Genomic DNA, 27329 nt, shown 5'->3' on the forward strand with positions numbered 1-27329 from the left:
GTAATACACTGAATTTTTCAGAATTTTTATTTTTCCTTGAAGCTGTTAAAATTGTTGTGTAATAGTATGAGGTTTTAATTAAGTCAGGTGTTTTAAATTCATATTCAGAATTCCCTTGGTTTCAGGATAAAAGAGGGGAAGGTCAAAGGTACAGCACAAGATAATTTGTTTCACTTGATGCCTATAAAAAGGAAAAGTACTTTCTGTTAAAATTTCTGAGCCTATAGGCTGTCAAATGATGTTTGTTAGTTTAATAATACACATATTTACTTGTATAGTTGGCTTCAGGGATTTGAAGCTTTTGAGTGCAGAAGAAGGATTTCCTCCGAGAGACTTCCTTAATATCCTCCTGTGTTTCTTTTGAGTGTTGGGGTTTTTTATGTTTTGTCTTCTTGTTGTTCTTATCTTTGGTCATAACATTCCAAATGGTGGTGTCTTAACTTTTTGTCACTGAAACGCATGTGAAGATCTTTGCTTTGAGAGATGTTGGGCTATGAAAAAAGTGCCAACAGTAAAAGTACTAATGGTTTCCATTAGGAAGCACTAAATTAGAACTCTTCCTTCAGGGGAAGGAGACAAAATCGTGGACAGCTGAAGAGAGATTTGGTCAGCAGATGGAAGCAAGAATTTACTGATTATTTTAGATACATAATATGGGTGTATTTGCAGAAGTTGTAATTATTAACACAAATGCCCTGAAAATTCCTGAGGAGTATGTAGGGATTTGGATGTCATAGAACAATACTGAGTTTTAACTAGGTGCTTGTTGTTTTCTTTGTCACAGTTATGAAAACTGCTAACCTGAATAGCTGTCAAAAAAGTAATGGGAAACGATCAATCAAATCAACTGAAATTTAACAAGTATTTTATTTTAGCAAACCTGTATTACAGAATCGTGCAGAAAGCACTTGTTCTCATCGAAGGACAGGGAAATTTAGGAAGACCCCCCCAGGCTTTGTCAGGGTTTAATATGAGATGAAATTCGAGAGAAGGGCAGAAACAGCAGGAGTTATCACAAGATAATGGTTAAATTATTTTTTCCGTAAAAAAAGGAAAAAAGCTAATGGTCAGTGTTTCTATTTATTACTGCTAATTCCGTATATAAAAGAAACTAGTAAAATGTGGTGTTCAAATGATTGGAAGTTCTGGATTTGAAAACGTAATTTTCGTGAATATTGGAGTCATTTAGGTGCCATATGCAAAATAGGAGGAAAGTACGTTAAAAGTCTAATGGTTTGTTCAGGAGGTGAAACAGGGTTATGGGAGAGTTGAAAATTTCAACTGCTGTTACTGTCATGGCATTTTGATGCTCCTAGTGACTCCTGGTTCAATTTTTTCCTAGGCTTATCTACAGAGGAGACTTGGATTCCCAGTGGGATGAAATGTATGTAACCTGATATCCCACAGTTACCAAGCTGCTTTGCAGTAAATCTTCCTGCAGATACCCTCAGCCTGCCCTCGCTGGGAGGCGGCTCTTGTTCCCTGGGTTGCAGTCTCTTGTGCCTCTATTTGTAGAGTCCCCTTGTGTTTTTGCTGAGAAGTTGGACTCCTGTCCTGTCAAGTTAAGCCTAGTGGTGACATCCTTGTTTTTATAGCTCTCTCCTGACGGTGCCCTGGAATTAGTCCGTGCACCCTGTTGTTGTACACACCTATTTACAACTAGTGTGTTAGCAGAAGGTGCTTATATAAAACTTGCACCAGACTCTACCAGGAAGTGACAGAGTCATTCCCTTGAGAGGCTGTGATGGGAGAGGGGATCGAAAGGTTCCGACTACGAAGAGACTCAAGTGAAAACTGCTTTTTTTTTAAAAGCTGAGGAAGGGACTTGCCCCGAGCGAGGAGGTTGTGATCCGAGCCCAGATCCCCCGTGCAGCCCCGTTCGGAGCCCCCGCAGCTCCCTCTGGTGATCCCGGCCTGCCCGTGCAGCACTGGGGGCTTGGCTGAGCCTCGAATGAGCGAAACCATTTCCAGGTCTGGCCGCAGGACTGAAGAAACACTGCAGAACAAGCCGAGGCTGCAGTCAGCCTGGTGTTACTCTTGGGTGCTACTGGGGTTTGCTGCCTTTTTCTTTTATTCTTTTCACCATCTAATTTTTGTCTTGGAGGAGATGGAAGTCATTAAAGGATCTGTAGACTGTCCTGTTAACACTGGCTCTAGGCAAGCATAACCAGGGTGATTGCATGAGATAAAAGGATTCCAGTTCAATGCCTGGGTTGCTGAGGAGCAAGTGAAACATGGTATGGGCAAGAGGGAAGAACAAAGACAGTGTGTATGTGAAAATTTTTATTCTGTAGCCCATTTTATTTATGATATTAAAGTATGGGTTGGAGAAATGGTGGAAGTAAATTTAAAAATAGTCTGAACAGTAATAGTAAAGAAGTGGTTTTGCAAGTAATAAAACCTGGAGAATTTCCATTTCCCTTATTTTTTGACTCTTCTGTTATTCCCTGATCTTCTAGAGTATCTCCTCTTTACAGTGTATTTCTCTTCAGTTCTCCAAGTATCTTAAATGCTCTTCCAGCTATGGCCAGGCTGAGCACAGGTGCCTGCTGACTATCTGAGCATCCCACAGGACCTGCTGCCTCTGGTCACTGCAGGGCACTGCTCTGCCCAGGGGTTCTCTGCAACTGCCAGGTCAAAATTTCTGCAGCACGTCTAGAAAATCTCAAAAAAAATTGATATATTTGCTATGGCACGTGGTTGAAACTGGCCAATATAATCAGAAGGTGTTAATGAGGGAGAATAGACTGTGGTCAAGTAAACCTCATTTTATTAAAAAAGTAAGTTTAGAAACCTGTGGGAATAGACAGTTCTGTCTTCAGGATTTTAATGCCATCATTGATAATGCTCTAATCTAATAGCAGCAAATTCTTATTTTCTTAAGTGTTTTTATTTAATTTTATTAAAATAAAACTTAAAGTTAGGGTGATTTAAAACTCTGCATTGTTTCCTAATTTGCTTTGCTTTTAATGTATTTGATTTGATCTAAATGTCATGTTAGGCTGGAATTCATTCATTCACCAAAATAAATATATCTTCATTTTGATGAGGCCTGTTTGTAAGTGTATGGGAAGATAGTTGGAATTTCTTCCTTGTGTTGTTTTTAAGATATATTAATAAATTTATTTAAAGCCCCCTCCTCACCTCCTCCCCCTTGTGACGCTCATATTGGTGCGTTATGCAGTATTTTCTGGATCCAGTGTTTTTAATCATGTTTTTTTAAGGGCTGAATTGTTCTGTAATAAAACCTACGACAATAATGCTGGGCACTGGCTGAGTAGTTCTCAGAAGTTTTTACCTGTTTTTCAATCATTCAGTGCTTTAATGAAATGTTAATGAGAAGACAATCTGATAAACTTCTTGAAAACTTTCTGTGCAACAAACTCATAGTTGAGGATTTTCCTTCAGATCCCTTTTTTTTAAGGCACCTAAGTTGGTTTCTGTAGCTGTCTTGCATGCACGTAGATAATGCCTGCAAGCAAGCCACAAAGATTTTGGTGTGTTGTTTTTCTAAGGCTTGAATGACTAATTTTCTGAAGGTTTAAGAGACAACAGCCTTTCATGTGAAGTTCCTTTTGTGCTTGTTACAATTGTTAGAAGCAGGAGAAAGTAAGCACAGACTAAAATTCAGAGTTGCTATCTGACAAGGAATCCTCCAGGCTTCTTATCTGGAAGAGTTGAGATCATAATTCTTGCTTCTGTCTTACCTATGCTTCTCTGCTTTTAATTCTTCATGGTCTCTTCTGCTTAGTCTTAGTGGCTTATAAGATTTTTCAGTGGCATAATTAGCTTATCTTAAAATAGTCTGATCTGGTGGTAGTATTGGGACAGTCATGGGACAGCCAGCCCAGTCCCTGGGTTTCATGCAGTGAACCACAGAGATGTGTCAGTGTTTGGGCCACTGAGCAGGAAGGGAGGAGTACATGAAAATATTTTGAAGATATGAGCGGACCTTGAACATGAATGATTCAGCTCACCTGTACTAGGATTTACAGATGTTTTCCTTCAGGAATTTGACAACAGCCAGATAAAGTAACTAGAAAGCAGCTTCTCCTTGGTTTCAACCAAGATAGAAGTGGAATGGACACAAAAAATTCAGTTCCAAGGGTGTTCCTTTCCTTGGGTTGTTTTTTATATTTGTAGCTTTAGTGTCTGGCTCTGTTAATCAACCCTTATGCTTCAGAGAGAGAGTCAGCCTCATCTTACCTCAAACACCTTGTTTCAAACTTACCAGTGTTTTCAGGTCTGAGACCTTTAAACCTTGAAGTGTCTGACCATTATTGTTTATACTTCCTTGAAACTATATATCTGGATTTCATAATTTCTATAATTGTCTTGTCTTCTTTGTCCATTTCCATCTCTTTACACAAATACAAATTTGGACAGGGGCACAGTTGCATGTATTAATGAAGGTTGTTGTAGGTATACCAGTTCTGAGAGGTAAACTGCATTTAAAATGCCTTTCTTGGAAAAGCTGCTGCTGCAGTTGCTATTGTAGTTGCTACAATCTTGAACAAAGGATTAGAATACTTTTTGTTTCTTACTATGCAGGGAAAGGAGCTTCATATACATTACATTCGGGATGTTGCTTGTGATGCGATTTATTCTGTATTTTCTGAAAGATGTCCTGTTGTTTGGATTTTTGTAGAAGAGTACTTTTTCTGAAATTCATAAACCCTAAAGTTACATGCTGTTACCATGCTTTTTTTGTTGATTAAAAATGGATTTCAGCATTTAGTTTACAACTCACTGCTGAAATAGTGGCTCATGCTGGGGCACTCCAATACTGGCTGCTCTTGACTTTGAGGAGAAAATGTAGTTCTGTTATTTCAGTGTGTAAAATGCTTTTTAGGGAAAGTTTGTTCTCTTTTTGAATTGATAACTTTTCATTCTGGAGTCCAGTGAAACTTCTACATTTATTCCTTTAGGTTCTGTATTTTCATCTCTCAAACCCTGCAAAAAAATCTTAGATGCTTTTGTTTCAGAGCATTTGGGTGTGCAGACCTTCATTGCAAAACTAATTTGTACTCTGCAAGATGTAGTTAAAACTAAATTCTCCTGGTAATGTTTGAGCTCTGCTTCCAGGCGGATTTTATGTACTACCTCCATGCAGAAAGCGAGAAAAGGAATTTTAACTATACATTAATGTCTTGCATATGCTGCAAGATTCCTTGAGCTTTTCCGGGAAATGGCTGTGGCCAGGCAAGTCCTATGTGTAGTTTAATGTTTAACTTTGGTTTTATTCTGCTGGTATTGTTGGTGCTGTTACATGGTGCATGCAGATAGAGTTGCACTGTAACTGAGGCTCGGAGGGGGAACTTGCCTGTCTTCCTTCTAAAGCTGTAGATCCCAAAAGCTTGATCAAGGCTTGATTTTAGTATGGTGCAGTTTGTTACTAAAAATTTATTCTGGTGAAACTTCCTAGGCTACTTTATCTAAAGTCAGCTTTCAGTGGGATTTAGGACATTCCTTGTAGTGCTTGGTTCTTTGTGTTGTGTGTGTGGAGTTGTGGGGTTTTTTTCTTTTCTTTTTTTCCTGGTTTCTCCCACATTCATTAACTATGCTTACAATGAGTTTTCAGTGAATTAGTGTCAATGTTCCAGTGAAATCCTTGGCTGTACTGATGATGTAAGTGGTGGAGATCTTATTCGGGAATTCTTTCTACTGTCTCCTTGTGTCTGTGTTAGACCTATTTAGATGAAAATGCTGTAGGCCAAAGGCAATGCCTGTGTGCTTGTTCCCTGCTCTATTAATGTTTATGTCTTTGAGGTATTAGTAGAGAGATTATTAGGAGGGGAAGTCTAGCACAGAAAAGCTTCCTGTGGATGACTTGCAGTAGTGGTGAATTCTGAGAGGGTTCCCATGGTAGTGAATGTGTTTTCTTTAGTACACATTACTCAGATCTTGCTATTGTCTTCTTTATAATAGAGCGTGATGGCTGTATTATTGTCAATACACAAGTTGCCTTAGCAAAACCTTTTGAAGCACTGTAAAAAAATACGTGAAACCATGTTTGGCAAAAAATGCTGAAGGGTTTAATGGTTCCTGAGTGTGTAGGGAACAGTCTTTTTCCCCTTTTGGCAATCACATGAACTTTCGAATCCAAGTCTTTGTCTCCTTCTCCTCTGCTGTATTCCCATACAAAATTAAATTATTTAACTTTTATTTTAGCAATAGGAGACAATTTGAGCATAATTAAAGCAATGTAGCTGTCTAAATGAGTGATACCTAATTGGATTTTCATTGTTTAGATAACATATCTGCAGTCATTCTTTGGGAATCTGTACATTTCTCTTTTAGAGCTACAATAAATATTGAAGTCTCACTGTTCAATCTAATGAACATAGCTTTAGATCTGTGCTTTGATTGCCACTCTCAACTTCCAGAGTGCTCCAGTGGGTTGAGATGCTGTTCTGCAATTCCTGGTTTCAGCCTTCCTGCTGCCGGGAGTTCATACTCTGCCTGTGGGGAGATGCACTGGATCTGGAGATGCTCAGAGTCATTTGGATAATGAAGAATGATAATATCCGTATTGTTTTAATCATTTTTTTAAAAAGGTATTTCTGAGTTCTAGTGCTCTTTTGCTAGTCTCAAGCAATTTATGTATGAAATCTCCTAAACCAGAAGATCTTTCACCCAGATCTTAGGTCTGTGTATCCCATAGGTAGGCCTTGCCTATTTTTCCTGTACGGTACCTTCCTGGGCTTATCTTAATAGCACTGTCATTTGAAAGACTTGTTAGGGCACTATACTGAAGAGCAATACAATAGGAAAAATATTGTTCATTAGATCTGTTTTCTGGATTAATGCAAATTTGGGAAAATAGTCTGTCTGTTTAGCTAGAATTCCTCAGATCCCCTCTTAGATTGACAGTAAAACTCTGTTTTGATAAATGTATGTAGGTAGATGTATACAGGCACCTTTAAACTCATTTAATGTAGCTGTGCCAGTCAGTGGCATGTTAAGATAGCACACAGAAAGCATTTAGTTTATTATCCCTACTGCTTGAAAATCCATCATTTCACAAAATGCTCTTTAGTTGTAGCACCTAAATGGGGCAAACCTGTTTCTTAATGAAGAACATGTTTTCAGTGTCGTATTTGTCATCATTAAGGCTTTGGGAAATTGGGTTCATATGTTCAGTTGTGATTATACACTAGCAAGATGAGCACCTGCATTTTGAGGTGGATACATCTTCTCACATGGTCTCGTGTGGTTTGTAGCTGTGAATTCCTGTCTCAGCTCCTCTTTGCATCTTTAGCGGAACAGTGCTGAAATTATTTGATGTGTTCCAGTAAAGCAAATGACAGCCCCCACCAACTTTTATTCTTTTTCCATTTGTCTCTTTATTAGATGTGTTTTGGTCATTTTTTCTGTGTTGTGAGAACATACTAATGTTTTTTGATTTAGCAAGTGTTGCTGCATGAAATGCCTTCAAAAGTAGACTAATGTGGCAAATTTAAATCAGTCATCCTTTAAAAAATCGAAATCTTGTTTATGTATTTAATTTAGGTGATTAAACTACAATGAAGTTTGTGGCTTTCAGTAAAACTTGCAATTCCAAAACTTGTCTGTGGTCTAGATTGATGTCTCTGTTCTAAGAAAGACTTGGCTCCAATGGCTTTTAACAAATTGGGAAAACTAGGGGAGGTAATAATTTTACTTAATTTTGGTCTGTGTGTGTGTGACAGATGCTTCTGAAGTGCCCAGCATATGGGTATTGGGGTGTGATAAAGGTTGGATGATGATGGTGGTAATTTCTACCTGTTGTAATTTGACCTGACCAAATGGATGCCTGACTCTGAGAAACCTCAGCTTTAACTAAGGAGTGTATTCTGCCAAGTATTATTTCCATCAGCTCTTGTTATTTATAAATATGGAAGATAAAAAATTAGGAATAATTTTCTAGTGCAGATGCTGTGTTTTTGCATTTGTTTTCAGTTCTCTAGTTGATATCTGTAGGTTAAATTAGAAGTGCAAATTGTGCCTCAAACTTGGCTGCTAGTCTGTTAGATTAGCAGCACATTATTTTATTGGTAGACCTTGCCTCATTTTGAGTATTTTTGCCGTTGGAAATTCAAGATTGGAGCTTTGCCTTTGAAATAGTCGATTCCTTGCTGACCCTGTGCAAATGCCTTAATCTTAATCTCCCTGCCTGGTGCAGTTTAACAATCTCGTGTGCTGTCCTCTGTCAGTGTGACAGGGCAGGACAGTGTTGTGTAGAGGAGGTGTGGTGTGATGTGTGACTTGCCTAAAAGCAAGTGCTGTAAGCAGCTGAAGTTGTGTTGCCTGTGATTTTTGGTGTGATGATGTGGATGAGTGAATATATCAGATTTCAGCTGTCTCTATATTTTTTTAGATAGTTGCAAGTAAACAAGAAGTATTTCCACCAACCCCCTTCTGTCTTTCTCTGCTTTTTTTTTGAGCTTTCTTTCGTTTCACTTCCTGGTAGGTAGATGGTGAGTTTTTGGTCAGATTTATCAATTAAAGTGCTCGTGCATTTTCTCCTGAGGAAGCAAGTATTGTGGATTCTACTCTTGGCAAGTATATCTTCTTTTACTTACCTTAATATCTTCCCTTCCATCTTTGGTTTGTCTTCTAGTGTTTTCATGAATACAGTTCCTGTCAGCTGGGTATGTTGCATTAACAGATTTTTGTTTCTTCTTTTCACCTGGGGTCTTGAAAAGTAGATGCTCCAAAGCTGACTGATTAGGTACCAACACTTTTGGAGAAACAGAACAATTATTCTCTGATCTAAAAGTCAGAGCATTTGCATAGTTTTACATTATGCAAGCTCTACTTTAATTGATAATTATGTTGGGTAGGTTTTGATTTCTGCCTGTTGTTGATGGTTTTTGTTTGCATCTGAAGTAAGAGTAACCTGTAGCACATCACAGCTGCAGATAATTTTATTCCAAGTCCTTCAAGGTCAGTGGGATTTTTTTGTGCTTTGTATAATATTGAGCATTTGTTAGTCAAAACTTGTTTCATGTGATACATAAGACTGTAACTCTTCTCTGTGGCACCTTAATATGGTTTGCTTACAGAAGAAGCACTGTTTATTTAGTTTTTACTGTATTGATAAAACTTGGAAGCTGCTTTTTAATTGTGAAGTCAGAAACACGTTCTTTAAAAAGATGAAAAACATGTTTTCTATAGACAAGTTGCATTTGTAGATTCCACTTCCTAGTTTTGTCTTCATATGGAAGTTTACTGGTTCAGTTATTTAATGACTTTTCTGTGGGATTTTTTTATCAGTGCAGCTCTTGGTTGTAGTTCTGTGTGAGTTCTTTTTGCAAAAGGAATCCGATGTATGTGTGAGTTATTGAATAATCCTGATATGCTGGGACTTTGCTAATAACAGGTCAGAATGGTTTCCACCTCTTAAGTCGTCAATATGGAAAAAATATCAAATAAGATGTAATGAAAAAAATGGGTTCAGCTCTGATAAGAAAGCGATGGCTTAAATAATCGCAGTAACAAGTCAAATGCCAATTTTGGAACATGATAATTCAGCCAGGCTCACGTTTGTGACAGCTCTGCAGAGGTGAAGAAATGGTTCTTGAGGAGGATTTTTTTGTTTCTTCTTCGCAGCGACAGCTGCTGTGCTCCCCTGGGTCGGGGGGTGGGGAGCTCTTCCCAGCAGCTGCACAGAAACCTGCAAGTGTAAGGATGGCCCAGATTCGATGCTGGAGCTTCAGGCAGAGCTCTGCTGTATGTTAGCACTTGGTCCATGTGATGCTGTTTGACCACATAAGGGATCTCAGTCATGTGCTAATGTGTGACACTAAATGAATACATATTCTTTGTGTAGCTAATAGAAGTGTTTCTCCTATTAAAAAAATGTCTCTCCTGTATTAGAGATGATTGTGTGCCTCTAACATGGTCCCTTACTGCAGAAGTTTTAATGCCAAAATGAAACCTGGTCAATATATCAGGACCATACTGCAGACATTTTATAGTTTGGTGCTTAACCTTTGGGTGACTAAAATTAAAAGTGTTACAATACTTTTCTTGTGTAAAAATGTGGTATTCTGTATCTTTCTGTCAGGATATTATTTGATAAATGCTGGTGTGCTCTGCAGAGTAATTAAGGGATGACTGAATAATGAGCTAGTTTAGAGTATCATCTGCTCAAAATCCAAGCGTATCTCTAGCTTTGCCTCTGCTTATTTTCTTGGTATGCCCATAGCAGATCCTTATTGTGGATAAGCTGGTTACCTGTTGGTAGTTCTGTCTGGTTTCCAGGTGTCCCCAGCCAGTGAAAGGGAAGACCAGTGATATATAAACCATCTCACAAAATTTCTATTTAAGAGGAACAGTGTCAGGAGGTACTTCTGGGTTGCAGCAAACATACAATTCCAGCTAAAGTAGGTATAAGAGAACTTTCACCTACTGCCTGTGGATATGGTTGCACTAGAGTAGCAACAGTCTGAGATTTTTATATGGGCTAGCTGCCTAAATATTTACCAAAGGTCTGTATGATTTCCTCTGCCTGCAACATCAGTGGTGAAGCTTATTGTGATTACACCCTTACTGGTAAGTGTTTGAGTTAGGCTTTCCTCTGTGCTTAGGAAAAGAAAAGGATTAATGCCTATTCTTCCAGCAGAACACAGATAACCCCTCTTGACCCTGGTGATCAAGTCTATTCCCCTTTTATCTTAGCATTCTCCAAGGCACCAATCTGAAGCCGTGAAACACATGATCTGAAATGTCCCCGTGTACTGGTCTAGAGGCAGCTTTTAGGAGAGCATGCCTTCCTTTCCCTGTTAGGCTGGCATTCTCTGCAGGGGTGTCCTCTTGTAGTATGACATAGGAAGGCATTGTGACAGAGGATGATGAAATATTTTTAGTGTGTATTCCATTAATTTTGACAACCCGGATTTGTTTGTGCTTTTTTTATGCCCGTGTGTGTATTTCTAGATATGTCAATATATATGTAGAGACAATGTGTGGGATTTTTTAATATGTCACTGTCTTTTATGGAGAACATCTGCTCTGAAATTGTTAGAACAATATGCAATGATGCTTATTTAAAATGTGTTCTAGTAGTTACTGTGTACCCAGGCAGTTTAATAAATCAGTAAAAGATTTCAAATGTAGTTGAATACCCTACCCAGTTAATGACACTTACTGTTTGGAATTTCATCAATCATAACATGTCACATTTTATAGATTATAATTATGTGACCTTTTCATTAAATTTTCATAGCAAAAGACTATGACAAAGCTATTAGCTTTGGAGTTTTGAATCTGAAAAATTCATAATATAGATAACATAAACGCAAGGCTTGCATGTGTGTGTTAAAATAGTAAATGGGTTAAAGTAGCACAGGCATACTTAGTACTGTGTTGGCATAGTTTTCCCCTTCAGATGGTAGTTTGGAATGTAAAGCCTCTTCCTATATGTGCTGGAGCAGAGCTAAACTCTAATGTCACTTACAGGAGAAATTTAATACAAGCAGCTTGTGCAGAACTGACCTGCTGCCATGGTAGCATGTAGTATATTTAGCATGCATGTATCTAGTAACCATGTGATCTTACACAAGTGAATAAAACAGGGAAGCTCTCAAAAGTTAACATTTCTCTGAATGTTTTGAGAGTTCTGTTAGTTTAATAAAATGTTACCAAACTATTTAAAGAAACTCAGTTTGTAATTGGGATGTAACCAACTCAGAATTTGGAATGCTGTAGCAATGTCTCTGCATATCAGTTTAAGAGAGAGAATTCAAAAGTGGTTGGATTTTTTAATCCGCCATAATTTTGGGAGTGTTCCATTTTGGTTTTTTTAGCTGTTACGGTTCAGTTTCCTGCTGCTGCGATGACTAAAGATTAAATTTTAAATGAAATCTGAAAATAGCAATCTGATCCTCAGGTACTTAATCTTTAAGAAAAGCCACAAATGTAAATTTTGGCAGTTCTGTGATATTGTCAGAATGTCTTGGTATCATCTGTGCTTAAAAGCTAAAGCGTCACTTACGTGCCTTCTGCAGATTTAACAGGACACCATTTGGGAGATGATAAGCAGGGAAGAGTGGCACACGTAAGTCCTCTATCAAGACAATGTTAAAAAGTGGATAATCTCTTTAATGGAATATAATCTCGCTTTTGCAAAATCCTAATAAAATTTAGTATTTTCCCTGCTGATTTGTTGCAGAAAGTGTGATGTTGATGTTGGTTTACAATTTAGGGGGCGTTGATGTCTTGTACTGAGCAGAGGCAGGTGATTTGCTCATTGTCTCCTTTTTTGTTGCACAATCCCATTTTCCGTGTGGTAGCAGTGTGGTTCTTGCATGGCAGCTGTGGGCCCAGGTGAGTAGAAATGTCCTGGGCTGTATCTACACAGCAAAGTGCAGCTTTAATACTGAATGTGGGACATGATGTTTCTAACGAGACATTGCTAAAGCATTTCCTTAGTCTCAAGCTTGCATGATTGCATTCCTTAAGCTGGAAGATTCAAGTGGGTTCTGAATGCTTTGGGAGTTCCTTGCTCTTCCAGGTCGGGTGGCCCCATGTCCTGCCAGTGAGACTTGAGTGAAAGGAGAGGAATGAAGGCTTCCACCTTTCCCCAGCTGTGATTTTAACATGTACCTCTTCCAGCTATCAGCTTTTTCCATCTATTCCTGTTGAGAAGTCTGTGTAGGCACTTTCTTCTGAATAATGGGTGGTTGGATTTCGGGTTTTTTTTGTATTCTAGATGCATTGTCATTATGGACCAGTGAACTCTTTTAAAGATTGAAGATACTTTCTGTTGATTTCTGTAGTTTTGGTAGATACTGCGTTTGCAGAAAAATTGTGAGGAAGCACAGTAGATTTTGTGTACTTTAAGGATGCACATAGTAAAGTAGCATTAAAATGTCTTAAACAAAAGTGAGAACTGAAGTTTATTCCATAAAGCATCAGTTATGTACCTTAGCATATGTACTGGTCCTGTTTCTAGCCCTACAGGGTGTAGTTGTGTTGGAAGCTATGGTTGGTCTTTTTAAGTGTTTCAAAATATCAATAATCTTCTTGCACAAGCTCCTGAGTTAATGACTTTTGAAAACAACAAGTTCCCTTTAGAGTTCCCATTTTGTTTTTCCATAGCAGCCTGGAGCTGAGACACTGCAGAACCACCAGTGGAAACTCAGACCTCTAGCAAAAGCTGCAGCCTGTTTGTAGTGGGTTAGTCAGTGCTATTGAAAAATGTTTCTTAACTTCAGTTTCATGATTTATTTTCTTTCTTCGTGGCTGTTCTAAATAATTTTTTTGCAAGAACTGAGTCTTGTGCTTAATTGATTTAATTTTGAGAAGGCCAAAGAATATCATTTGCATCCTTGAAAGACCTTCCCTTAAGGTGAAATCCTCAAAAGTGAATGAAAATCAGTTTCTTTTTAATGCTTGTTTGAATTTACTAAATTTAAAAAGCCGGGTCTGTGTCTTTGTTCTGGCATCAAATTGGATAAAGTGTCACAGATAAAACTTCCTACTGATAAACTTACTGTTAACTCTTTCTGCTGCTGTACTCTGCCACACTTCTGATTTTGAGGACTTGCTCTTCTTTCTTCAGCTGTGCATGGTGAGCATTTTCTCTGAAGGAACTGCACCCATTCAAGAAAGAACAAAGCACTGGGACTTGAGAGCATCACACCTCTATATGGGAATTTTAAGGGGCTGTTACTATCCCGTTCAGGATATTTTGGCTTCTGTTCCACCTAGACAACGGCACCCATTTGACTGAAATGAGATTTTTGAATCAGAGGATTCACTAAATAGGCTAAATAGGTCTTCCTTTCCATGCGCAAGCTGACATCTTGCAGCTAATACAGATGGAAAGATTTGGCAGCAGTAGGGTGTGAGAGCAGAAGTTTTGGTTTACCCTGTTTAAACTAAAGCTCAGTGCTGCTTTAAATGTTGTTATTCCTGTGCAAGGGATCTGGTTCATGCATGCAGATCTCTTCCTGAACTGTGCAGTGATGGTGGCCTTAAGATTTTATGTGGTGCTGTTCCTGTTGTGGAATACTAAAGGGTTTGTGTTATTTTGGGTAAGTGAAGCTTACAAAGGGGAGTGCCTGCCACCTCTAAAGGCTTGCTGAGGTTGTTAATCAGATATTACCATCAAAATGAAGTACATTTAGTGGTAGACAAAGAGGAAGGAAACCTACCCGAAGCTAGAAGAATCTCCACAAGTGTGTTGATGTAACATGTTAAGAGTGGTGTCTGCTAGAAGTACAGGGTAAGCTTGTTTTGATTCCTATCTTCCTTTGAAAGCAGGCAGATGTTTGTAGTGTGGAGGATGTCTCCACCCCATCCTCAGTGAAGCTGTTAGCTGGAGAACATGATGATACTGGATGTTGGTGAATTCTTACAAATCTAAACATAGCCCATAATCATAGGTGTGTCTGTGCAGGGGTAAAAGTGCATGAGCTCGAGATGAAATCATAAGATCAAGTTTTAAGAACTAGATCCAACTTAGTGCTCAACATTCTGGGTTATACTAAGAAGTCTTTGTTTCAAATCTCAGTTTAAAAATCTGTTAACTTGGCAGCAGGATGCAGTCTGCTAAAAAACCAACTAGCAATCTGTAGTTCATCTGAATGCAGGGAGTGAATTGCTGGAAAGATCCCTTTCTCCCAGTGGGAAGACAGAATTTTTGTAGTCACAGTGTTTTGTTTTCAATTTTCTTGAAGCAAGTCTGAATGCATTTCCTTACAACTTCTGTAATCCTACCTCAAAGTAGAGGATATGAGGTGAGAATTGAGGGAAAAGTAGAACTCAGTCATCAATACAGTTTCCTAAATAAAATCCACTTCACTAATTCCAATTCTCATGGGCTGTCAGGAGTATCTTGTATTTTGGCATACAGCTGTTCCAGTGTTTGCTCTGAGTTGGCTGTTTAGGTCTTATTAAGCAATGTGTGGCCTCATGTGCAAGATTTGCAAAGCATCACGAAAGAGCATGACAGGATGGAACTGAATGCTGAAGGTTTCTTGCAGCATGATTTGTAGCCAGAATTAGAGCTTTGTTGCTGTGTATCTGTGTTGCAATGAGGCAATTCAGGTTGTCAGGGTGGTATAGAAAAGCAGGTATGTTCAAAGGTACACCAGTATTGGAGGGGACAACATATTTTCAGTACAGGCCAGAGCAGCAATAATAGAGCTGAAGAGGCCCTGGGTGTGCTGTCCCTTCTAGGCTGTCTTCGCTGAGGCAGGTGAAATTGGAGAGCAGAGCACTGCTATCTGCTGTTTGCCAGCTTGCTGTCAATATTTATTGCTTCAGCTGCTGCAAGGCTTCCAGTCAGCATGTGAGAGAGAAATGCTTTAATGTCCTGAAGGCACAGAGTACTCAACAATGACGTTTTTTTTAAGAGGAGTTAAGATTTCTTGCAGGTGCAAGAATGCTTCTCAGCAGGTTCTTGAAAGCAGTGTATAAACTGTGTGCCAATTTATTGTGGTTCACTTTTTGTTCATATAACTCCATATAATCATGTTCACAGGTTATTGATGTAGAATGAGTAAAACGAGATAATGTAAAATAATTAAGTTAGCATCTGATTCTAGCGTATAGAATCCACTTCAATAAATACATTTAATGTCTAATACCTGAGTGGTTTTTTTCCTAGATAAAGAAGTGTATTTTCAGAAAGACAAAACTCCTTATCATACGAGAAAGGAAAAGAAAAGATTGCAGATTCTTTCATGTGTACTCTAGTGATACTGGTAGATAAATAAAAATGGTTTCTGTGTCTAAATAAGTCTATCACTTCACACAAGGAGTTCAACACCAACTTTAACTCATCTCTCCCAGCTCATTGGTTGACTGAGGTGTCTGAACTTATACATTGCACACTTTCAGCTACCAGGGCTACAGGCAGTATCCAAGTTTTATGGTGGAACACAACTGCTCTTACCACAATACACCTTCAAGAAGTCATTCACAACTAACTGCTTTGTATTTGCTTTACAACTCAAATATGGCTCCTCAGGGCTCTTAGCTAGGATTTTGTTGGAGATGAAGAAGACAGCATGGATGGAAAGGATCCAGCAGTGTGTGTGAAATACGCACTGTTTTGTGTATTTTCCAAGCAGGTTTAAATCATTGATGCACTAATTAAATGCTGAGATGTCCACTCTGACCATCTAATAGTGCAAGAGATCATGCAGTCTTCTCTTCTGACATGGTTTCAGGGCTGCTTCTTGGTGTTTCTGGCAGTTTCTGGTTTCTCATTTTTAATGCATAATTGCAGGTCTGAATGGCCAGCTATATTTATAGTCTGATTCCTGATGGACCCTGGTTACTGTCAGGTCTAGGCAGTCATTGCATCAGGTCATTGGCCAACTAAGTGGTGAAGATGAAGATGTCTCTCTTACAGTTTCAAACAGCTCATGTTTGCATCTGATGTTTCATGTCAAAGGTAAATGAATATAATTGTTTAAATGTAAGAGGTTTTCAGTAAGGGGAGTCTACAATAATCTGAAACTGCCTGAGCTTCTGCTTCAGATTTGTGGCTACTTAATGCAGTTGTGAAAATAGCCCAGCTGCCTTTCAAATACATAAAGATCCAATTTCTTTGATACCTTTCTTTTATCAATATTCCTTGCTCTTGTTGAGCTCCTCAGTGATGTAATACATTACTTGTGTAGTAGTTTGTCAGAAGGACTTTGTGTATTTGTGTGGATCACTTAACCGGTTCTTGCTTGGGACCTTGATTAAAGTTTTTCTGGCCATTCACTTAAACTTTTGTCTGCTGAATCTTCTAATTCACCTTTTTAGTGGCTCTCTTCATGTAAGATGTTTGTCAAGGGTTTGTTGACAGAGAGAAATTGAGATATTTTTGAAGTTTTGACGATTTCTATTTTTAATAGAATAATGGGAAGAAATGGATGAGAATTTTCTCTTCTGTTTCTAGTCGTGGAATATTTCACTCCAGGAGCTGTTGAATCAGATATTTGAATACATGTTGCTATCTACCACTTGAATCACATAGCTTTGCTGTGAAGCAGTAATGTTACTTAGGGTCAAACAACTTAATTTTTCCATTTGCAGCAATCTGCAAGAAAGAGCAAATGGTAAAACTTAATTATTTCACCTGTCTTGCAGGTATAACAAGTAATAGGGTTACTGTAGCATCCTGAATTTCAGCTTATCAACTAAACCATATTAACTGTGTGTGCTAGTTTCTTGCTAAGGCAATGATAGTTTCAAAGTTAGTTTTAGAATTACATTTCTATTCAGAGAACAGCTTATATTTAGAGACTAGGTTTTACCTGAAGAGTCAATGTTCTATTATCGGTGTAGTTTAGGTGACATTTTTACAAGAGAATCCGGGTGGCTGGGTTAATGTTAATGACATATGAGCGCCCAGACTCTCGGGCATTACCTGCCGAAAAAGAAAAATATTTATATGCAGAAGCAGAATAATTTTGAATAATATTCTTGCTGCTTTTCTTGATAAAAACAGAATTTACCACAGTAAGTTTAGGTATTGGGGTATGGATCCTAATGTACTAAACTTCTAGTTTTAATGGCTTGCCCTGTACTTGATTTGGACAGTCTTAGCTTGTGATTGATTTTAAAAATATGGACATCCAGATGGAGGGCAGTAACACCGTTAAGATGAAGTACTTGTACCTGGATCGATAAAATATTTTGGACTGTAAGGAATTTCATTCTAGGTTGCTTTTAAAAGTGGCTGCTGACATTGGAGAGGTCGTGGGAGTCAGACAGTTTCTTGACTGTGGTGCCCAGCACCATTTTCCTCAGTTCTTTGATGTTGCCTAAGTTCTGCCTGCATGTACTCCTTCTGCAGATTGTCACAGCTGAGGCATAGCTGAGTGGATTCATCTCACTTACATGTTATTTTATTATTTGCTACCTGTCTGCCTTGGATTCTGAAATGTTTAGATTACAAAGAAACTGTCTCCATGCATGTCTGGAGAGGACCTGCTCTGTGATCTGCTGTAGCTCCCCCACCAACAGCAATTGTGGTTTATTTTATTTAAATATGATAGGACTTTGCTTAAAACAATGCAGAGATGGGAATAATCCTTTGAAATGTGGTTTTAATAGCTTAGAAATACTAAGTATATAGTGTATACTTGGTATAGCTTTTAAAATTTTTATTTAGGAGTTTGAACTGGTGGTGTATCTGAATTTTAAAAGCAGAGATTTGAGTTTGAACAAAGGCTGTGGCAGCCACAGAGTAAGAAACTTGCCACTAATCTTTGTTAGAAACACGTAGGCGTCTTTATGGTTTGCTGAGTGTCTTTCTGAGGCATGCAGGCTGCTTGAAGCATTATGTTGTCGTGTCTGTCTGGTTTATAATTGTTGCACTTCAACAATATGACTGCATGCTGTCATTTAATCAGACATCGAATAAATTATCAAGAAAGCTTTCTGGATAATTGTTCAGTGATTTAAAGCTTCTTATAGATCACTGATGTGTGTTCTCTCTTGTATTTGTTCTTGGGTTTCCTGTCCTATTCCCTTTAAGGTGGGGGGGGGGGGGGGGTGGTGGTGTCACATGGAATCCTCTGGAAGACTGGAAGTGTGTAGTTGTTGAGAAATGGTGTAGGGACTGCCTGTCACAGTAGGTAAAAAAAACCCTAACAAAAACCCAACACATATGTGAGTTGTGCAAGAAGCTTGGAGCCTGTGGCTTGTGCAGAGCATGAAGAAAAAAGCTGATCTATGACATCAGGAAGAGGCAGATAACTGAGGATGAGCCAAACCTTGGGAAGATGTTTCCCAAGTACAAAACGGGAGCATACAGTGCTCTGCGTCACAAAGCGACTGTTGACTGAAGCCAAACTTGGAAGCCAGAACCCATCTTGCAAGGGCACAATGTGCAAGGAAGAATCTTGTTTATAATCCTTCTATTTTCCATTCTCTCATCCCCTCACATTTGTCCCTTGCTGAGAACTTCATTAAAATCTGGCATTGTTAGGTTTGAAGCCTGACTTGAGGAAGCTCTCTGTAGGATAAGGTATAAGCAAAACCGTAGAACACTGTGGCTGCCTTTGTATCCCATTACATTCCTGAAGTCAGCTGTAAATGTTTTTGATTGCTGTAATGTTTGTTCAGGAACATGCGTTGAAGTTGCTGTCCTGCGGCTGTTTGTTGTATTACCTCAACAGTTTGCGCTTCAAAGGCACAGGGGACAGCGTCCCTCTTTGTAAAAAGTAAAGAATTACTAGAAGTTTACTCACTAGTAAGTGTGCAGAACTTCATGGAGTTTTAGAACTCTTGCTGCAAATCCAAAAAATCAGTTTGCTGAAGTACCATAGTGGTACAATTTTCTACGTTAGGTAAACTGTGTTAAGTAAGATTACCTCATAATTTATGTTCTCGGTTTTTTTTTCCGTAGGAGAAAGTAAAAGACAGATGCAAATGCCTTTTATCTACGTCTCTCCTAGGGAGAAATCTGCTGTGGTTTTCTGCTCTCAGCTTGGGAAACTGTACCAGTTATACACCAGTCAGTTTGAATATACTGAGCACAGGCACTGCTTTACCTGACTGTAGAATTGCTGCTTTGGCATTTGCTACAAGGAAAGCGAAGTGCGGCCTGCAGAATTTGAACGTAGTTCTAAAGAGGCTATTTGAAGGATAAGATTAATAGATCCCAGAACAGCACCCTACAGTATGTGCTGTGTTCTGAGTATTTTTTTCTACCTGTCTCTTCATTTCTATGCATTTTAAATCTAATGTCAGGATGCTCCTTGATTTAGCTCAGTTGGCACCTTGTTTAATTTTGAACTGTGTGTAAAAGTAGTACGTTGTATTTGTGCTTTTCTGATGTTGCTTTTGGGTGTTTATAGTTTCTGCAAAATAATCTAGCTGTAAGATATAGTTATGGTAAGTCAAAACTTATACAGATGGATATTTTTGTCTAGTTTTGGTTTATGAATGTTCTGTTCTTTACATGTAGGTTACTGATTGAGATTCTAAGTGATTGTAAAATAGTGTTCCCTCTCCAAAACATGCACACAAAAAGCTTCAGTACTCCTCAGAAAGGATAATCTACTTAAATTATGTTCTCAGAGACAAAAAGAAGAACAGTGCTCTGTATGGATAAGGATGTCCATATAGAAATGCCAGGAACCTGAATTTAAGTTTACTTTGACATATTGTTGTTTGTGTTTAAAATGCTTCTCCCCCTGAACTCAGCCTGGCATCACCATGTTAAAAAAAAAGGAACTGAGAAAGCCTTTAAACTTAATTATCTATAAAGGGATGAAAACTATGAGTGACCACATATACAAAAAAAAAAGTGATGCTGCTTGGCATCAGAATTTCTTGTCTAGAATTTCACAGAAATCTCACCAGGTGAATTTAGGACTTTCCAGCTGAATTCTGTTCTGGTAACTGTGAAATATCTTCTGTCTGTGGTCTGGGGATGGCAAATGCTCCATGTGCTCTGCTGATTTCCATAGAGATAAACAGAGATGTGACAAGTTAGGCAGAGCTATTGTGAGAACTCTGCGATAATGAGCTACACCTTTGCCAATTGCATGTTGCTGTGCAAAATAAGATTATCTGTATTCTCTGATCTATTGATAAAGTTAAGTTGAGATGGGAGAAGTAATGAGCCAAGGTAGCAGTAATTAAAGCTTGAGTGTCACTGTTGTAACTGATGAAATACGAAGATTTCTGGAAAAAGATTTTGCAATGATAATATTTTTTCTTAAAGCCATGACTTTAACGGTATGTTAAGTGTTACCTAAAGATGCATCAGTGAGCCTGAAGAAGATGAATGAAGTATTAAGATGTTGCAAAACCAGAAAGTTCCATCCTGATTGGTAAATATATTAATAGGAAACTGAACAGTCCTGTATATGTATTTTATGCTCTCTTATTGTAAGATGAAGAAAAATATGAAAATGAACCTTTTAATTGATCACACTATTAGTTGTTTGTTGTTTAGTTTATCACCAGTGCATATGAAGATGTCTGTTCAGCTGACTCTTACCCAGTTGTTATTAGGCTGCCTTTAAAGAAAGGAATTTATTTTCCCTGCTGAGAACAGCAGTAAGGTTTTGGTGATCCCCATCCCAAGGTGAATATAAAAAATACATTTCACAGGGTTTTGTCTCCGGTAACAAAGGAGGGCTGTTTTGTGGCAGCTTTTTGTTGTAGGTCCAATGGTGTATAATTTAAAGCCATCTCTGGCAGACGTGTTCTTATCAGCATTTTGGAAGGTTCGTCTGGTGGCTCCCTTCATTTGAGCCTGAGAGGAGGTGTAGTAAAACAAGCGTGGCTCTGTGCCGTTTCTTGGCCGTGTGGTAGTTAAGTTCCCCAGCCATTACAAATTCCTGATAAGAATGAGGCAAATGCTTTTAATGTTGAAAAACATTTAATGTGTTTTATATGTATATTTTGCTTCAGGAAAGAAACCTTCCTTCTGTAGCTTATAATGCACAGATGTCTATGGTGTTAAAACCTGGGTTTAAATGCTTTTAGTTGCACTTTGAGCTTGTCATTGTGAAAGTTGTGAAACATCAGTTTTACACTAATTAAATACCTGCAAATGCTCTTTTATTTGGTTGTGGAGCAATATCCAAACTTCAGTTTAGATTTCTGCATTTATTCATTAATTTTTCAACAGATGTAAATGAAAAAAAAAAGGGAGAATTTATCTGATCAAAAGTTTTAAAATTGTGATCAAACTGACGTTGTTTTAAAAGCTCTGGTTCATTCACTAGGAAATCAGTCCTGTTGGCCTCAGCTTTTAAATACTGGGTTTTATTTTGTTAACAAAGTGTCCCGAATCATCTTTGTTTGTGGCTATTTTTGTATACCATGGAGAAGTCACTTCTTTCAACAAATTACATGATAAATTAGGAACAAGTTTCTTGAGAAACTCTCTGGAGCGTGTTTTCCAGACAGCTATTCAGTCATGCAGTTATTTTCTTAATCTGTTTGTAGAAGTCTGGCAGCAGGATTCTTGTGATTACTTAGTATTTTATATTCTGCTTGTATCTAAAATTGAATTTTAATCCAATATTGAAAGTTAAGTTCTCTTTCTGTGGCCTTTCTCCACTGTTAGCTCAGCAGTTTCCAGATGTTGCTTTCTGTGTTCTTACATGGTTTGAGAATGCAAGGAAAACTATTTTAGAAAGCATCAAATTTATGGATGGGAATAATAAAATAGAACTTTATGTTACTTGAAAATATGTAGTAAATATGTATGCTTAAACAGCTTGATAATGGCTGTTTCAGTTCTAGGGAGTATAAATTATAAATGCTCAGAATAGGATGATACAGATTTTTTTGGACTGAAAGAAAAATTTATAGTTAGAGTATTGAGTATTATTAAAAATTTAACCCATTTAATTGAAAGTAACTAACCAGAGCAGAATCCCTGGCTGTCCCTGATCCTGGGCAAGGCCACATTTGCCACGTTATGTAGGAGTGCATGCGCTGTCATAGTTGATGCTGATAGTTCTGGAAAACTGGTTTGTCAGCTCAGGAAAATGTAACTTAGAAAAGTGCAGTCTAGGAGTAATAAAACTTGGTTTTAAAACAGGCATTTGAATCTGAACTGTATGAAAAACGAACTAAGATTTCTGTAGTTCTTTGTGAAAGAAAATGGAGTTCTTTCACTTCATCTTAGGCAGGACTGAGTACATGGAGGAGAATGGCAGAAAAGGCCTTTTTGTGCAACAGTAGATTTAAGTAGCACTTGGAAGGTGTAGTTCTTCAGTAAGGATATTTTTCAAATACACTTTGTGATCTTTTCTAATATGCCTTTAAAACATAATTTGAAAAGCTCTGTTACTTACAAGCTAGAAGCTCAAAAATAGGTTTGATGTTAGTGTGGAAACTGAGGACCATGTTTGGTTGCAAAACTCCACAAATCTTAAAAGTACAGTTTATTCAAATTGTCTTGTACCAAAGATGTGCGTTGTTCTTCCCAGCTGAAAGAAACAAGTGTTTTATGATGCATAAAACCAGAATATCAATAAAGAATTGTTTATGGCTTCCTGTTTTCTATGTTGTCCCACTTTAAAAAAAAAAAAAAAAAAAAAAAAATTTTGGCTAAGAGTTGTATTATTGTTTTATAACAATGCTTGTGTATCAGTTGGTGGCTGAGGACCTTGAAGCTGTGAGGGCACTCTCATTTACTGTGAGGCTCTGCTTGGATACAGAAGAATAGCTTCTAAACTGAGGATGGAAAAAAGATTTATTTCCTAAGATTATGGTGCAGCAAGTAGGGAGAGAGAAATGACAGCATGTACCCTTGTTTTGGAAGGAGAGCCGTGTGATCGTTTAACAATTATATCTGACATTACTTACAGCAATGTATGGTGACAGGGCTATAGAAATGTGGCCGGAGGAAACTGCTTTGTTACTGGTTTTGTGCACCTCTGCAAAAACCCCAGCAAGGATCTGAGTGTGGTTTCTGTTAAGTGCAGACATAAAGATATGTAAAATCCCTTTGCTGGAAATTTTAATTTTCTAATTTAGGTTACAAGTGGTAGCAACGAGTTCTGGAGCAGGGCTGGTGGAATGTCTTAGAGCACAGTGATGACATCTCATGGATCTCAGCATGTGTCAGTGCAATCATATCTGAGTGAATGTATTTTTTGTATAATTAGTTTGAGACTTAGAAAAAAAGGTGTTTGCAGTTGTATACTTTATATGGGTTTGCATCTCTTTGAGGTTCTGAAGAAGAAAATCATCTCTCTCTCTTGGACAGTAAAATGGAGTCTGAGAATCATGTTTGACCTTGCTCCACACAGCCCTTTAACCTTTAGATGAATTATTTTGGTGAAGACATTTTTTGACTCCTTTTTTTTTTTTTTTTTTTTTTTTTGTAGCTACTTCTACTTAGCGTTGTGGGGCAGGGAGAGAGGACACTGACATATATGTCCATTATTAGTGCTGTGAAAAAATGAGATACTCTGTGGTATCTGCCTTGTTGGTGTACAACAGCTGACATGTGGTGGGGCTCATCTCCATGTTGCTGTGAATGGGAATTTTTATATTCTGCTCTTGAGAGTGCAAAGTGGCAGAATAACCAGCAACTGTGCAGTTCAGCCGTGATCAGTCTGTGCCCATCAGCTCATGCTTAGGGGCCAAATCTACAAAAATATCTGCACAGGCTCCTTCAAGACTAGAAGAAGACCTATTAATCTTGGTTTAGTAAAAATTACTCTCTGCTATTTGGTAAGCCGTAGCCAAGGCTTGTGTAAGATGCATCTCTGCAGATCTGTGTTTTCATGCAAATTATCTGACGTCAGGAAGCTCATTCCTTTGTGTGCATTGCAGTAAATGAGCCGTGAGGAGACGGGGACTGTCAGATGTAACCTGTAACCATGGTGGTGAAATGGAAGTTTCAAGAAAACAGTCAGAGGGAAATAAAAGGAAATTAAATGGAAGGAGTATGATTCTGACACAGTTTTTCCTAACCTGTTCTGCCAGGAGGCTTCCAGACCTTGTGCAGTTTTGCACAGATATAATGTGTTTCCACTGAACCCTTGAAAGAATCTTTTTAAATAGGTCAAATACAGTTTCCTTGCTTTAAAGTTACATCTCTCCCAACAATCTGTGAAACTGAAAGCATTCTTGACAACAAACTCAGATGAGCTCCTGAAGATGTGCAGTTGTGAGGGTATGTTTCTGCATGTGGTTCTGTTGTCTGTCAGTAATTAGTGTGCTGTTTTCACATGTTTTGGGGAAGGGAATAAATCCAGAAAATTTGGAATTGTTTACTTTTAAACAGTAAGAGAGGCTATTACTTGGACAACTACAAATGTAATTTTTCTTGCTTTTATTGCAAGCTGACATTATTTTCTGTTTGAAGTTCACCATGAAGCATGTGGGATTTATTCCTTCTTTTTCTCTTCTTTCTCTAATTATTTTGTTTAATAGATGCCTGAAATCCTTCTTTAAGACAAACTAGCTTTTGCTTCTGTGTGCCCATGCAACTAGTGCAAAGCAGCTTTGGTGGCTGTGATTGGATTCTGTAACTTAAGGAAGTAGAACTTTACCTTCATCAAGGTTACTTCATGTTAGTTTCATATTTACTCTCAGATATAAATGTGGGTTGATCTTCATATGTATATCTGCAAGTTTTCCTTTATTTGGGCAAAAGTGTGTTGATAATCTAGATGAAATGGCTTTGTGAATTAAGAGTTTTGCCTGATGTGTGTTTGCAGTGCAACTATGATTTAGCAAAATGAAAACTTTGCTAGTTACATTTCTGATATAACCCTGTAGTGGACCCAGTCTTATATCTTATCTTGCATAACTTTGTTGCTAGTCAGGATAGAAAATAAAACCACAACTGTAATGTGATCAAGGATGAGTAAAAGGAAAAGTCGTTCTTCCCATGAGAAATGTATCATGCCTTTGTCACTGGCAATAACTTCCCATTGGGATGTTCTGAGCATGCATGAGAAGTCCCTTTTTACTGAGCAGTTTTCTCTGATTTGCAGCTGTGTAAGGGTCCTTTCTGCCCTGAGCTCAAGCCAAACTTCTGTTTCAATTCTTAGCCTTGAAAATCACCTTGTGTGTGACTTCAGAATGACAGAGATGCCGCATCTCGGAGCAGGGCCACCTTTGGCAAATGCGATTCCAAGCCATGTTCTGGTGTCCATAGCAACCTGTGGGAGAGGGAGGACAGCCTGGACCCGGGCTGGACAAGCATGCAAATAGGAATTGGGGAGTTTCTAAGTGATACAAGTGTTTAAGGCTGAAGAAAGTCAGACCTGAGATGAGCGGAAACAGTGAATTGTCATAAATGGGAAATAGCTTGAAGCATGTATGCTTAATAGATCATACACACTGTAAAAGACCTGAAACAACACCCCAAAGCTGTAACAAAATGATGGTGAAAATTACTGTTTCCCATTTCCCTTTGTGTGATGGTACATAGAGCAGATAAGAGTGTTTTCCTGCTACTGTGCCTTCCATTAGCTCATACAAAACATTTGTGCCTCTCTTATTTTGTATCCTTAAGTATATATATTGCATAATCTCACATTGTATTTATCTTCCTCTCTCCCTCTTCTCCCTCGAGTTCCTTATTTTATTCACTGCATAGACTTGCTTTTCAATATGTCTTGCAGGAGGCAGAATGACTCCAGAAGTTCCTGATCCCAAAATCACTTAATATGTGGTTTACATTTTTATTATTCTATTCCTAGGTTCTTCCTTGACCATCCTAGTGATATCTGCTAGTAGCCACAGATAAAATACTGGCCCAGATGGATCTCTGGTCTTGTGTGGTGGTCACCTCTGTGTACTAGTGTTGATGGGGGCGGGGTGCGCTTTTAAAAGCAGAGGAAGGACTCTGGTAATTCCATATGCAGAGAACAGTTTCAGTACTACATGGTAGGTTTAAAAAAATGAAGCCACGCATGAAGGAGAAAACAAATTTTAAGAGCTGGTTAGAGATCCTTTGATTAGGTATGTTCAAGGGATGCGACCAGATTTTTCCAGAACTAAATTTAATGTGTGATCATCACATGAGCTGAGATTTTTTTTTTTTGAGCAACAATGGGATAAATCTGTAACTCAGCTGTTGCTTCCGTGGAAGATATTTGCTGTGTGCTGTTGGTTGTATAGAGGCTAGTTCATCTGGTCTTCACTGGCTGTTAATTACCTTCTTAGCAGCACCTTGGAAGAAATTATTTTTCATGAAGAAAACAAAAGTAGTGCAATGTTGATGCATGTTTTCAAGTGTTTTGCTTTATAGACAATGTTTAGTGCATATCCTTTAGACCAGTGGACATCATACTGTGTAAGTGTTGATTTGATTTTAAATTTCATGAAATAGTATTTCTAAATACTCTTGGGCATTTTGTTTTTTTTAAAGCAGTAAATAGAAAATGACAGGTAAATAGAAAATGACATCCCTTCATTTTGTGATGTTCCTCCACCTCCGTTTTTTTTTCTCCCAAGAACATCCTGGCTGTTTCCTCAGCGTAAATTGAATGTATTGTGAAGTGTAGCCTGTGACTAATCGCCTCTTGCTGTCTCTGCTCATTAGCTGTCTGATTGTGATGTGGTTGCACCACTTTCTACACATGGCCTCAAGGATATGGCATGGTGACACCCAGATTAAAATATGCACGGCTTAACTTCAGAAGATGTTTTGGGTTGGAAAGTTAGAGAGGTTATCAGATAGTACTGGGGCTGGTTCTGCCCCTTTGAATGAGTATTAGGTGGTAATAAGATAAATAAGGTGTACTTATTTAATGTTTATACATTCTAGTATACACTTGATGTTCTAGAAGCCATTTAGTTTAAATTGTTCTCCAGTTTTCTTCAACTAGTATCATCCTACAATTCAAGCAGTATGTCTGGAATATAGCTTAGCAATTTTTTTTTACTGAAAATACTTT

At 38.2% G+C, this 27329-nt stretch overlaps 1 protein-coding gene across 9 annotated transcripts in view; it reads left to right on the forward strand.

Moving 5' to 3' along the window:
- Positions 1-27329, forward strand: part of MEF2A (myocyte enhancer factor 2A) — an 82647-nt gene that overhangs the window by 6200 nt on the left and 49118 nt on the right. The window contains exon 2 of one of the 9 annotated variants that reach the window (XM_048317158.1): positions 1343-1384. The exons of 7 other annotated variants lie outside the window; for them this stretch is intronic. The gene's annotated coding sequence lies outside the window, so the exon portion shown is untranslated. Of the gene's footprint in view, positions 1-1342; positions 1385-24966; positions 24992-27329 lie in introns of those variants that run through there. One more of the 9 variants, XM_048317159.1, reaches the window with a different exon arrangement.

The sequence above is a fragment of the Corvus hawaiiensis genome, chromosome 13, assembly GCF_020740725.1.
Source record: "Corvus hawaiiensis isolate bCorHaw1 chromosome 13, bCorHaw1.pri.cur, whole genome shotgun sequence".
Classification (NCBI taxonomy): Eukaryota; Metazoa; Chordata; class Aves; order Passeriformes; family Corvidae; genus Corvus; species Corvus hawaiiensis.